This window comes from Canis lupus, chromosome 11 (assembly GCF_003254725.2).
Source record: "Canis lupus dingo isolate Sandy chromosome 11, ASM325472v2, whole genome shotgun sequence".
Classification (NCBI taxonomy): Eukaryota; Metazoa; Chordata; class Mammalia; order Carnivora; family Canidae; genus Canis; species Canis lupus.
This window is the reverse complement of record NC_064253.1, coordinates 62,870,963-62,886,031: the sequence shown is the minus strand read 5'-3', so window position 1 is coordinate 62,886,031 and position 15,069 is coordinate 62,870,963.

Here is a 15,069-nt window from a genome sequence, read left to right as displayed (position 1 = left end):
ATGTCCTTGAACAGGCAATGTCCTTGATGCCTCCAGAGACATGCCCTTAGGTGTTGTTGGTCAAATCCCCTTCCAGAAATTTCCGAATGCTAAAGAAGCCCTTCATCACTCTGAATCCAGAGATTTCTTTCCATGCTTTCTACCTATTAGGCCTCCTCCCCAGTTAGTAAAAGAGTGAGTCTAGTATCCTGGACAATGGAGTCTGAGCTATTACCTTCTTAGAGAAATCTCTCCTGCTGTTTCCTTGTTTAAAATGGAAATAGCTGTCTTTCCTTTCACCATCAAAGTCCTTTTTTCCCTAACTTCAAATAAAGTACTTTCATGATTTCAAAGCTTTTCATATTCTAAATGACCTAATTGTTTTATCGAAAGAGAAAAGAATGGAGCCACCCAAACCCTTCCACATGCAGATATTTGGGGAACACCTGGTACCTGGGAAGTATTAAACCAGGTCCTGGTCACAGGAGGAAATGATTTGGATAATCACGTCTGGTGCTGGACACCATCATTCTGCTATTCTGTGTGGACCCAGGAACCAGCCCGTGTCTCAGATCAAAGGAGCGATCCGGGCCGCAGGGGAGCTGGTGGGGAATCGCTTGAAGGGCGGCAGCCAGAGAGTGACAGGGAATGGGCAGGAAAGCGGGTTTCCCAAGAACGACTGGCTACATAATTTGCAGGGCCCGGTGCAAAAGGAAAATGTGAGCCGCTTGTTAAAATTATTAAGAATTTTAGGATGGCGCCAGCAGGGCGTTATACCACATGCGGGCCTTGGGCCACCCCAAGAGCCACACCGAACCCCTGGCCTGTGTGGCCGTTCCGTCTGGTCTGTTCTGCTCAGGGAACCCCAAGCTGTGCAGGGCAGGGGGTGCAGAGATAGACCTATCCTCATGCCCCCGGGGGATCGCTAATGGGATGGGGTCTCCTGGCTTTCCCCTTAGTGCCTTTCTTACTCCATTTACATCACTTTCTCATTTAAAGGCAAGAAGGCATTTGCTGACACAGGTTAGATGAAAACACACATTCCTTTCCCAGTGTCTGAAGGGAGGTGACAGACACGGTTGGGGAAGGAGGACATCTGTCATCCGGCCCGGGCCCACTACTCATGAGCCACCTCCTAAGAGGTCACCGGATATCTCAGAGCCCCGTTGTCCTCATCCCTAGAGCGGGAATAAGAGAGTGGGGGTGTCTTCGCCATCCTAGGCAGCATTGGATAAACACAAGGCCCAGGAAGGGTTTAGCACCCCAGCAGAGTAGAGTCATCAGTGCTTCGTTGGGAAGCCACCATGGGAGAGGGGTGTGAGGAAGGTGAGGAAGGCAGGAAGGGAATGCAGCAGAGGCCAGAACACTCTTCTCCCCTTCTCCCTGGGGAGGCTCGCCCTCCAGGTCTCAGCTCCAGTGCCATTTCCTTGGGGGGAAGTAGCTCTCTTCTGAAACCACTTGTCCCCTTCCTCTGGGCTTCCCTCTGTCGGGGATCTCAGTGTGGGGAGTGGTGAGCACCTGCTTCCTTTTCTGCCTCTAGACCCAGTGCTCCTGGTGGACACCCTCCGTGCCATCCCCACCTCTGTGTCCCCAGGGACTAGCCCCATGCTGCAATAGGGGAAGTGCCCTGTTCACACTTAATGAAAGAAGGACCGAAGGAGATGGGAGAAGGAGAGAAAATGAGATTGGTGATTGCATTTGGGGAAGACCTGCTACACGCTGAGTCTAGCAGGCCAGGGGTTCACTGTGCGTTGCCTCTTACGGTGAGGTCAGCTTTTAACACCTCAAATCACTCAGGCCCATCTAGCATCCTCACTGTCTCCCTCCCCACAGCCTCAACCCATAGCCCCAACTGACCACAAAGTCTTCCTTCCTTGGAAAGGTGGAAAAGAAGAACATGAAGAACAAGGTCGGGGGAGAAAGTGAAAGGGAGGACCGTGGAGATGCTACCCTCTTCCTGCCCAGTGCTTCCCCACCATCCACCAAACCCCAACCCTGGGCCCAGTAGAGTGGGAGGCTCAGGGTGTCCCTGGACAAGGCAGTAGGACAAGAGGGAGAGGCAGAGTGAGGGGAGAACTCTGAAGGAACAGAGGTGGGCGTGGGCTCTTAAGGGGTTTGGGCAAATGACCTGTGGTTGAAGGGGAGGAGTTGAAGCTGAGGTCTGAGGTTGGAGTCCTGGGCTGGAGAGCAACTCCCCCTGGACACTTATGAAAACATGGAGAAGATTGGGGAAGGTGAGGCCAGAGTGGTGGGTTGGTTGGAACACCTGCTGTAGTCCTGGCAGTGGTCCAGGCTTTCTGGAACATGCAAACTGAGATTCTCAGTAGCCACCAGAAATGGCCCACCGGGCCTGGAGGGAGCTTACACACTTATGACCTTGTGGCTCCAAACTTGACCCTCCTCATCTCCACGGCACCCTTTCCACTGCTTCCCCAGACTTGCACCTGCTCCGGGAGCCCTCATCTCAACTTAGGGACCACCTCTACGTCATCCGAGCCAGAAAGGTCAGGCTCGTTCTTCCCTCCGGCCTGCCTCACCCTCCCATGGACAGGTCTCTCTTCTTGGCTCTCCTTGCCCGTTCCCTGGCACTGCTCCGTTCAGGCTGCCATCATCTTGAACTTGGAGTATTGCCGCAGCCTCCCTCCCCTCTGTCCTTCGCCTGGCCTCCCCTCATCAGCCTCCTGGCCTATAGCAAGTGACTCACCTACAGACTGTCCTGACCGTGCTCCTTCTCAGCGAAAGCTGGCCATGCCTCCTTTGGTGTTTACAGCAACGACTCCTTGGCCTGACTTCCAAGGCCCCCTGTGATCTGTCCCCGGCCTCCCTCTTGGGCCTCCTCCCTTTCCCGGTCTCCCCAAATAGCGTCAGCCACATGTCAAATATCCCTGCCTTTTATGCCTCCATGTCTTCATCCAAGCTGTGTCCTCTGCCGGGAATGCCAGTCCTGCTCCACGTCTACCGAACCACGTCCTTCTTGTCCCATTTGAAAAGCCCAGCTAACGTGTCCCATCCGCACCCACACTTCAAATGGAGTCCTCACAGCCGGCTCCCCAGGATTGGTTTGGAGCCCTGATCACCTTCCGTGCTCATTAGTGGTCTGCGCCTGTCATGTCCCCTCCCTGGAGGCGGAGCGTCCCCCTCAAAGCGAAGGCCTGCCTCGTTCATCTCAGGCATCAGTGGAGGGTGGTTGATCTGAACTGCTTTGCAATCCGTCACCAGCCACCTGGTGCTGGCTGTGACTGGGGTGCCACTGCCTAATGAAAACACGCTAGAGACACTCTGTCTCTCTCATCGCATCTGCCCTGGCAGGTCCTCCGGGAGCAGAGAAAATCTTAGCGTGGACAAGCATATTACTGTAAGTGGCACATCAGAGACTTGTAATTAGGAGATAAACATCTGGAGCCCATGCATTGCAGCCGTTCTCGTCTATACCGGGAGCCCACCGACAGTCGCGGGGGACGGGCTTCAGGTCACAGGGCTGTCCGTCACTGCAGCTGTACGAGATCTGCACACCCGTCCACGGGAGTGTGGACAAGCCGGCAGCGAGCTCGTGTGTCACCTTCTCTTGGCATGAGCCCCAGACATGCGAGTTCCAGAAAGCTGGAGCTGCTGACTTAGGAAGAGGTCGAGGTGGCCAACTTAGCAAAGGGCCGTCCAACCAGGTAGGACACTGGGGAAATAATCTCAGCAGCAGGGGTTCCTTTTTCCCTCGGGTTCGTGTGCCTCCACTGTGTGGCCATAAAACCCACTCGGTTTCAGGCAACACTTTACAACACTCTCTTCCACACGAGGGCCCGTTAAAAGGAGATGTGGGGAGCGGTGTGGCCAGTTACTCAGCAAATCAGCGGTGAGAGGCACAGATAGGATCCATGGCCAGACCAGTATGTATCTACGGCCTCTTGTTGACTTGGTTTGAAATGGGTGCAATAGTGATCACCTCCCGAAATTCCTTCCACCCTGAATGCTGGATTGTAACTTTTTGGGTTTTTTTGGCATAAGGATCTTACAGATGCAATTAAGGTAAGGATCTCAAAATGAGATGATCCTGGATGCGGGTGGGCCTTCAACCCAGTGACAAGTGTCTTTATAAGATACAAAAAAGGCAAAGACACACAGTGAAGATGGAAGCAGAGCCTGGAAGTGGAGTGTGGACAAGCCAAGGAAAAACACTGAAGAGTGCCAAGTAGGCGCCAGAAATTAGGACAGACACAAAAAAGCATTCTCAGAGCTTCCAGAAAGAACCAAACCCTGAAATATCTTGATTTTGGATTTCTGGCCTCCTGAACTGTGAACGAGTCCGCTGCTTTAGGACACCTAGTTCGTGGCGATTTCGTCCGACAGCCCTACGAAACTAGCGCACTAGACCCTGCTGCCAGTCGTGCGTGGCCGTCGAAAGCCCCTAACACCCGCAAGCTATTAAAAATTGCTTTTCATTCCATGTCATTCTTGCAAGGAAATCAAATCCCCTGGGTGTCCTTTCCAGACCACCATCAAGGAGGCTACAGGTCTAACAGAGAAGGTGGGTGAAGAACGTTCGGGTGGCCCAGGTGCCATCGGGAGAAAGCGCCACGTCATCGCGCTTAACCACTGAACAGTTGAGCAGGATCCGTAGCATTTCAACCCCGTGTTATAAATGAATCAAGCAAGACTCCAGAGCAGCTGATCTAGGACTGGAATCACGTGGGCCGAAAGCAAACGCTATGTCCTGTGGGACTGAGTTGATGCACTTTGACTCGGCTCCAAGGGTGTCCGGGCCAAGGGTCCACAGCCACCCCTGCACACAGAAGCCTAGACCCCGGCTTCTCAGAGGGCCTCAGCCTTGCTCATGCTGCCCCTCACTCCTCTCCCTGAATCTCTTCCCGTTCTCCTATAGTGGTTGCCTGGGTCATGGGCAAACCTCCCCTCCGCAGCATGAGTGCGGTGGAGACCCCAGGCTCCCCCCAAGAGTCTGAGGAGTCCAGTAACCTGGCACCGTTCAGTCCAGAGACGGGGTTTGACTTAGGGCTTCACACATGTTCGGCCCCATGCAAGGAAATGGCCGAGCCAGGCTTCCTGCAGAGCCAGGCCTAGATCTCACTTAGCCCCTCCGAGCCTCAATTTCCCCTTGTGTCAAATGGGGAAGAAATAACAGTCCTTGATTTGGACCGGGCTCAAATTTTGTTTCTGCCACTTACCACATAAGTCACTTTCCATCTCCGAGTCTCCCACACTCTGCATGGGGTCCGAGCACCAGGGAGAGACCATTCATTGACAGAGCAGATGAAAGCCACACGCAGGGAGCTGTGCAGAGGTTAGTGGCTATTCTCAACAATTCGAGTTGTATTTGATTTGGACTATTTCTTCAGCTGCCACAATATTTTTGACAGCCCAGCATAGCACTTAAAAGTGTGGCTCCGGAGCCAGACCACCTGGGGTGAATTCCAGCTCTGCTATTTACTAGCAGTGTGGTCTTGGGCGAGTAACCTAATCTCCGCGTTCCTTAGTTTCCTCATCCATAAAGCTGGAAAGTGCTAGTGTGGATCTTCCTTGACTTACGATGGGGTTACATCCCGATAGACCCATTGCGAGTTGAAAATACTGTAGGTCAAAAATGCATTTAATACACCTAATCTGCTGAACGTCAGAGCTTATCCCAGCCTACTTTAAATGTGCTCAATACATGTCAGCCTGCAGTTGGGCAAAATCATTTCACACTCAGCCTATTTTATAATACAGTATTGACTATCTCACGTAATTTATTGAATACTGTCTTGAAAGTAATAAACAGAGTGGTTGTGTGGGCACAGAATGGTGGTTGAGTTTATCGGTTGTTTGCCCCTGTGATCTCATGGCTGGCAGGGAGCTGTGGCCACCACTGCCAAGCCTCAGGAGAGAGGATCACACTATATGTCATTAGCGTGGGGGAAATCAAAAATTCAAAGTATGGTTTCTACCGAATGTGTATCATTTTTGCATCATTGTATAGTCAAAAACCCATATATCAAACCGTCCTAAGTCGGGAACAATCTATACACACTTCATGGGGCTATCGTGAGGAATGAATGAGTTAATACAAATAAAGTGCTTGTTACAGGACCTGGTACTAGGGAACACTTAATGGATATTGGCTCTTTAACACTTAACATTTTTCAAAAAAAAAATATTCTTGTATTCCAACTACTTTGCGGTTATAGGAAATGACCCGGACCTCGCCATTCTGTTCTTCGGCTTATATCACTTCACATTTAGACTGGAACTAAGGACGGGATTCTATAAACTGTAGGTTGGAAACAAGAAGCCGAGGGGAGTCTCTGCATGAGAAGTGAGAATGGAAACCAGACAGGTGGCTTGGTATAGTGAAGTCTTTACCTTGAGCCAAAACTCTGACACAGCAGGCTGTGTGCTTTTGGGCCAGTCACTTCTTTTTTGTGAGATTCTGATTACTAATCCGTAAAATGCGCACCCAGGTATGTGATGTGCGTGCGTGAACTGGTGGGTGACAGGAGAGGTGGGGAGATACTGAGGTTGGACCACTCAGCTGATGATTCCTGCTGCCAGTGTGTCATCTCCATACGTAGCCTTGAACCTGTGTCAGAGACAACAACAGAGACTGTCCATTTCGAGGCAACATTAAGTCAAGGACCAAGCCGCAGGCTCTGGAGTCAAGCCAGGTAAGGCAGGGGCAGATCCGCTCAGGTCTGCAGAGTCAAGAAAGCCATGGACACAGCCAGGGCTTCTCAGGATCCATTGTGGAAGGCAGCAAGAGACAGGGAGTGGGGACACTACCCAAGCCATGCTCTTGTCAAGAGCAAAGGAGGACTCAGGGCAAACCATGAAGGTCACCAGTGTCAGAAGCTCAGAACCATACCAGGCCTGCTGCTTGTTGTGACAGCCATACAAACCCAACACTTTTCTGTAGGTCTAGGCTCTCTCAACCTTTCAAACAACCATCATTTATAGCCTCAAACCCCATGAGGGCCAATCTATGCAGGTACTGCTCGTTTCATTCCCTGGGTCCCCCAAACATGGCATGAAGAAGTGTCACAACCACACGACCAACTTGCAACATTGGAGTTGAAGAGTGTGGGTCATTTCAACTCCTGCTTTCTGTGTCCTCACGTGTCAAACCAGGAGGATGAATCAATCAATTGCTAAGCATCTTCCAGCTCTGGGACTCTACAATTTTAGTTTTTCACGTGAAACCTCAGTTTTCATGCCAAGAGCCCCAGCTCACACAAAATAAAACATTTTCCTATAGTTTTCTCTATAATTCTAAAGGGAAAGTAAGCTTTCGGGAGGTGCCCTTGACCTGAAACCCTGTACATTCACTTGGCCGCTTAGTTCATAAGGGAAGTGGCAAACACTTGTTTTACCTGAGGAACATGTGTTCCGGAATTGGAGGCTTGGCCTTGGGAAGTCTCCTGACCCTGCTCAAGATTCCGTCTGTCTTCAAACTTTTCACACCCCTTTGTGTCCCCGCCATGAAACATTTAAGAGCCAGTGTGGACATCAGTCTCTTAAGCATTTCCTAACACCGTGCTCCCAATGCAATCTTGACTTGGGTCTTCCCAAGCTTTCTGGTTTCTGACACCTGCTTCAAGTCCTCGTTGTTCCAAGGATCCTCTTGGACAGGCCTCCTGGGGTACCAGTCTTAACTTTTCAGACTTGGCTTAACCCCCAGCCCCCACCACACCCCCCAACTACCCTAATTCCAGCAGCACCGGCCATTCTGCGGAAGACCTACTCACCCAAGGAACCCTCCCGCCCTCTCCCCTTCCCACCTCCCTGCTTCCCTCTCGGGGAAGGACTTTGGTAGTAACCTGGTGTCAGTCGGGCATGATACTACATTACCTGGCAAACGTACACAAGGGGGCTTCGTGAATGAAGAATAGCCACCTAAGCTTTCTGGGTTTGAGCACTGGCTCAGCACGGTGCAGAAGGTTGCCGGCGGGGCTGGATTCTACCATTGGGCCATTGGGAACCTGGAAGAAAGCAGTCCCCCTCCACCCTGCCGTCCTGGCCTGTGGAAAAAGCAGATTTCAGAATGTGCCAGCTCTTTGCCTCAGAGGGGTCACGATGCGGTTCCTCTTAATACAATGGGGAATTCAAAACATACAGTGCGGCATGAAATATCAATCCAGCCCAGACTCTGAGTGCTGTTGCATGTTGGGGAGGAAAGAGGGAAGTGGTGGGGGGTGTAATTTGTGTGGAGGAATGACAGATGTGGTTGATCCACTTTGGATTTATCTGCCCATCTGGACTTTCAAAAGAAAAGAAAGTGGTGTGGTAACAATTTCATAGCAAAGGCCACAGGCTGGTTAATCTTCAGGGATTTTTTTTTTTTTTTTGAGCTAACTTCTGAAAACGTCGATTTGGCCTATTGATTTCATATTAATTGGCTCTGACTGGCTGGAGCATCGCCAGAGAAATCCGGGCGCGTCGCAGGCCACAGTTGTCAACCTCACCCTCTCTGGCGCTCTCCGGGCCGCGGGTGGCTGCGTGGCTTCTTCCATGGCACGTGGGCACTCTCCGAGGAAGCCCTCCTGGCTGGCCTCAGGGATCCCCAAGTGGAAGGAGAGTGGATGAGGAGGGAGAAAAATTAACCCTCAACGTGCATTATTAGCTCTCCCAGAAACTGAGCCCATTTCATGCAGGACGTAGGCCAAGTTGCTGAGCTCCAGGAAGAGAGGGGGTCAGCAGCAGGACAGGGGACGGGGTGGGGGGCGGGTAGAGAGACAAAGAGGACAGAGGCAGAGGGGGACTGGGAGGAAGAACAAGAAAAGGAAGAGAGAAAGAGAAAGTAAACACCAAGAGGTACGGGGAGATGGTGAGAGATGGAGACAGAAACTTAGAGACGGAAAGAGAATGTTAGAGACACACAGAGTCAGAAATAGAAAGGAGCCAAGGGAGACCCAAGTAGAGACACAGAGCGTGGGGAGCAAATAGGGTGGGCAGTAGCTCACACTCCCAGGATCACAGAACAAGAGAGATGCCAGATGGGGACACACAGTCACAGGGACAGAGACGGTGAGGGACGGGGGCTCGGCCTGTGCAGAGACTGAGAGAGAGAGAGCATGGAAGCTCTGGGAGGTGGCCAGAGCACAGAGGTGAGGGGGTGAAAGTAAAGGGAACTCCAACAGGGTCAGCTCAGCCCCAGAGAACCCCAGGAGCCCCGGAATTGGAGCCCCTGCAGCCCCCTGGCCCGCTCTGTGCTCTGTGGGGCAGTCGGGGTGGGGGTGCCCGCAGAACAGGTTCGTGTGCTGCGGGATGGAATGATGACTGAGTGCTGAAAAACTGAAAACAACACAGGCGAAAAAGTAGGGAGGAAGAAACCCCCAGGAATATTTGGGAATTCTGATTTCCTATTGCAGTTGCTTAGTGGTTTCCTGCTGTGTGTGCTGCTTGCGGCCTTAGGAAGCACAGGGACTATGAGAAAAGCAGGTGTCAGGGAGGTTCTGCTGTGTGGTCTCCGAGTACTCTGGAGCGGAGGGGCCTTTCTTCTTGGGGGGCCAGGAGAAATGCAAGTGTCCTGAAAAACAATAAAAAAGGATTGACTTCTGAGCCTTCATAGCCTAATTCTCTTCCAATCACCCACCAGAGAGGGGGAAAGGTGGCCCGTCCATATCTCAGGGCCACGTTGTCACCTAAGTCAGGAAATGGGGTCATGCAGGCTTCTCCCCCCAGGTTACTCAGTAGGTCACTGGAGCCCCTCCTGCCTCCATGGCATGCTGCAGCCCTGACTATACTGTGCCAGGACATCACTCCCCCGGAATCTCTGTGGCTCCAGCCTGGGCTGTTTTCCTCAGACACCATTCTGACCACGTCACCTGAGGGCAAGAGTGCGTGCTATCCATCCCTCCGGCCCAGTTCCTAGCGCAGAGAAGGTCCTCAGTTTGTAGTTAATAAATAAAAGAAAACATCAGTGGTGACATCATAGATTATTTTCAGGATCTGTGCATCTGGCCCAGTTCCATTGGATCACAGCTGAATGAGCTTAGAAACAAATTGGGGCAAGATATCTCTGGTTTGTTGTAGCTCAGTGGGGATATGTCATTGCTCGGTGCATTCAGACCTGCCAGAGATGCCAGAGGTCTGTGCCTAGAGCCCCACCACCACCACCACCTCGGCAGATAAGATATTCATTTATCTGGGACTTTACCAATTAGACTAGAACAATAGATCAACAGGCTGACTTGAGAAAACCAAACCAAAAAAGAATTTATTGGAAAAGTGTAAGTTCGCAGGAAGGATTGACAGTACAGATAAACCCGGATCCAGGGCAGCCCTGTGGATCAAGGCTTCAGGAACCTGTGGATGGGCGCCTCACAGCTCAGACCCCAGGGTGAGCTAGCACTCATCGGTTCCCCTTGTGGAACTGTGTTCAGAAATCCTGTGGAATTTTGTTCAGAACTGTGGAACTGTGTTCAGAAATCCTGCCAGAGAGTCTGAGTGATGGAGATGGGCCGGGGGTCTCTCCTTGGCCAAGAGAGGGGAGGAGCGCTTGATTAAAGTTTCTACCAAGGCTGACTCTCAGTCCCACAAATACAACATGACAAGAAGGAGCAGAAGTTTCCTAAGGAGCAATTTGAATGACGTTGAGAAAAAGGAGGGAAGGGGTCCTGGGGAGACAGCGACACCTGCTCTGGGAGTTCTGTGACCCTGCCCCATCCCCCTGGGGGGTGAGATCAAACCTCGTTGGGAGGTCATTCCTATGCAGCAGCAAGTGGGCAAGGATCACCCAGGCCTCAAGGCAGAAGGACAAAGAAGAATACGTGATAGGGGGGCTGGTTTTTTCTTTGCTTTGATTGTCTGGAAACCCTCATTCCATATAGACCAACATGCTTCCCTGCATCAAACTTACATGACTGGGTGATGGGCACTGAGGGGGGCACTTGGTGGGATGAGCACTGAGTGTTTATGCTAATTGTTGGCAAATTGAACTCCAATAAAAATTTAAAAAATTAAAAAATAAACTACAGGAGGGTATTTTTTAAAAAGTGGGTCCCAGCCATTCAACCAAGTGAGCTTACCCTTTGGTAACAGTGACAATGTTCCCAGGGCTGAGATGGATCAGGATGGGCAGGATTGAGTCCCTTAAAGTCTCAGTGAACACCCTCTGCTCCCGGCTCCCTACTAACTTGTCCCCAGCTCTTTCTCATAATGGAATATGCGGTGAATGGCCTGGCGATTCCATTGTGCTTCCCATTTACAATATTCCAAAGACTTAGTTGAAGAAAGCAAAACTTTCTGCATAGAGACCCAGATACCACTCCCAGTTATAAGCATCCAGTTTGAAACTTGGCCGATCTTTAGGCAGCACACCTGGGCCATTCTGGCTGCTGCCAGTGGCTCAAGGAATGCGCGTCTATTTTAGTACAGCCCACACGATAATTAAAAGGACGATTTGCTTCTACATAAAGAATCACAGAATGCAGCCCCAAACCACATAAAAGCTGTTTCTGCTCTCACTGCCGTTTGGCTGTCCCTGGCCACAGTCTGTCCTAGGAATAGTGGCTGCTTTGTCTGGTGGCTTCAGGAGGCAGCAAAGTGGTGGGAAAATCCCTGGGTCCTCTCCCTTACCTTGCCCCATCCTTCCCGTGGATCTACTGGGAACCATCGGTTTCCCACCCGCAGACTGGAAATAAGAGAATGAACCCTGCCTTTCTCGGGGTTGTGGGAGAGATCAAAATGAACAACGGTGTGTGCAATCACTTCAAACAAGGTAAACGCTTTGTACAAATCAACAACCGATGGCTTTGACTTCTGTAAACCTAACACTAGGATTTCTCCAGAAGTACACACAAAGAGTGGGGGGTGGGGGGGGTGGAATTCAAAAGCCACCTTGGGAGGAGGAGAAAAGAATATAATTCCGAAAGCACCTGTGAGTTCCACAAAGTGTGAGTTCCACACTTGAATGCAACCTCAGGTGAGGGGCGTGTTGGTAAATATTGAACGACCAGCTCTCTCTGGAAGCAAAGGAAAGGTCTCGGTTGGAGCAGTGACCAATTTTCACGGGGTCAGTACCACTGGCCACAGCCAAAGTCAAGATACCAACATGGGAATTTGGCAATTCTCTCTGTCTCTGTCTCTTTTTGTCTTTGTCTCTCCCCCCCACCCCCACCCCTACTTTGGGCTGGCTCCAGCATACCACTATCTTAAGTCAATACCAACGTTGTCGGCCAACCCAGCAGCCTTTCCTATCTCTAGCCCTGCTCACCTGCTGCATTTCCAACAGGGCCCCCAGATTGACTAAAGCACAACAGGATACCCCCGGGGAGTAATCCTCCTCCCTCCTGGGGTGTGAGGGAGGCAGGAACAAGCCCCTTTCCCACAGTGGTGTTGACACCCAAGGGCCTTCCTGGGTGAAGGACTGCTGGGTCTCCAGGGACCAAGGCCCATGAGAACAAGGCTCCCAGGCCCAAGCTCAAGCTGACCCACTTGACCCCCTGGACCAGGAAGCAGGAGGATCACTCCATGTTTGCACGTGTCCTTGGCTCATTGCTTCCATCTGTCTTTACCAAGCACGTTGAGCACCCACCCTTCGCTGGCATTGTGGCTAGAGGAGCCTGTAGGTTACCATGCTTTCCCTCAAGTCGGGGGAACACAGCACTCCAGAATAGATTCACCCTGCTGGGGAGATCACTGAAGACATTCCAGTTTGGGCAGGGAAGGAAGAGCACCCCTACTGCGAATGAACAGCATGCGTAGAGCGTGGTGGAGCCCTTTACCCCGGAGGGAGCCAGTCGGTCACCTCCTGGATGCACACAGCAGCCCGGGGAAGCACATGCAGGGAGGACTCTCTCACTGTCCCTCTGCCGTCCTTGTCCCCACAGGCTGGAGGCCGGGCACCCCACAACCTGGAGTGAGAGAAGAGAAAACAAGAACTTGCTTCGCATGGTGGATGCTTCACCGACTGATGGTAAAACCATCGAGGGTTCGATTGGAACTTTTGTATCTGCTCTGGCTTCTTCCTGAAATGAAAAAACATGTTTCGGGTCCGTTCCTAATTGGCAAGGGGCAGCTTCCAGGTGTCTCTGGAGGATGCCTCTAGCTGCGGCGTCGGGGCCCACTTAGATATAGCCATAAGCTGGGCCTTCTTTCACAATTCCGACAAGCGAGAAGAGATTTCTAAATGTGCTAGCACACTTTTCACCAAGGTGGCTAAGCTGGAGGCAATTCCAAGTTCCAGCCTTCAGTGGGCTTTGGAGCTCGAAGTATGAGGCGAGTTTTGTTCTGCTTAGTTTTGACTTCCCTGTTGGTGGTATTTGAGAAGTGGGGATCTTGTGCAGCCTTCGGAGAGCACGGTGACGTCGCTGAGGCCAGGCCAAGGCCTGAGAAGCCACCTGCACCTGCCCAGTGAGAGCCAGACGCGCCCTCCGCCCCCCGCCAGAGCTACTCCTTCTCCCACGCCTAGCTCTTCTGCACTAGCTGTCACCGTTTATTGGTGACTGTGGAGTCGGGGCGCTAGGACATCTGTCTTCCTTATCGGTGTCCACCCAGCAAATCTCTCCTTGAGGATCTCCTCGGAGGCACTGGAGTGTTGTTGATTACCACCACCACCACCCCGCCCCCAGACCTGGCTTTCTAGGTGGGCCGTGACATCAGGACACAGGACAGCTGAGGGTCTCTCAGATCCAAATGGTGCCTCTGAAGGATCTGCTGACTGTCAGCAAACAACTCATCAGGCAGCTATTCGGGACTCCCCACAGGGATGGATTTTCTCTGTCTCTGTCTCTCTCTCTTTTGGCTTATGCATCACCCAGAGAGGCAGCCCAAATCCTCCAGTAGTTAGAACTGGAAAAAGACGTATTTTCCAGGGCCCCAGGAATTCCTGCTCATTGGTCTTACTGCAAAGAAGTCTGTGGTTTCAGGCATGAAAAGCTGGGGCTTAGCGAAGGAGCCCCCATCCACTCCACCACGCCAGAGATATATCCCAGGAAAGCCACTGGGTAGCTCCAAATGGGAGGGGATTTTAGTCCCAGATTCCAGCCAGGGCAGGAGTTACTGCACAGGAGAAACTCTTCCTGTCATGCAAATAAAGAGTGGCAGGGTCTATCAGTTTTCTGGAACTTTTGTCAACAAATAGATCTGGAACAGCTTGGTTGCTAACTATGGATTTGGGTAGAATAGAAACGGACAGTCATTCCTCACTGGCCTCCTGGTTGTGTCAATCCAGATTTTGGTGCTTTTCATCTTTCAAGAGGAATAATGACACACGCCCACTGAGCTACGGTTCCTGTCTCAACTGTGTTATTTGAGAGTTCAAGTCTACCAGCAGGCCTGTATGTAAATGAAACGCACAACTCCTGGCTTGAAGCATATAAAGCATCTTTGTCTGATTTTGTGCTTGGTTTGGTGAGAGGAGATAGCTTTGAAGTCCAATTCTGAACCTCAGTTTTCCATGGTGAAATGGGGATGTGCTAACAATTTTTTTCCTGTTATCCCAATAGCAGTTGAGGGAAGATTAAAGAAAATTAAGACAGTGAAGGTGTCTGTAAACTGTAAAGTGTTGTACGCGTTAAGGGCACATTAGCCTGGGAATCGAGCTCTCAGGACCAATGTGGCATTTGTGAGTCAATGGAAAAGAGGTAGTGGTTTTGCTTTTTCTCCTCCAATAGGATAGGAGCACTGTCCAGGGACAGTGACGCCGTGAAGGACAAACTCCTGAGTGCATCTATAACATTGTGATTTATAATAAATATATACTTAGTCTTCATTTGCCCCCTCTGGCATAGAACTCCTAAAACCGTGGCAATTTCCTAATTGTTGAAAGCAATCAAGGTGTCTTTTATTATGCTAATGAAGTGACTTCTGGACCTGCCCTAAGGATGGGAGCTGATCACCAGAGGAACCCACTGTGTGATTAGAGGGTTGGAACTTTGAGTCCCACTTTCCCTGGACCTCTGGGGAGTGAGGGACTGGAGATTGGGTCCAATCACCTGTCACCTGTTGATGGTGATTTAATGAATCATGCCTACACACGAGCTTTCAGAAGAACCCCAAAGGAGAGGGTTCGGAGAGCATCCTGGTTGGTGAACACATGAAGGTGGGGAGAGACTGGTGTGCTCTGAGAGGCCGTGGAAGTTCCGTGCCCCTTCCCACACACCTTAT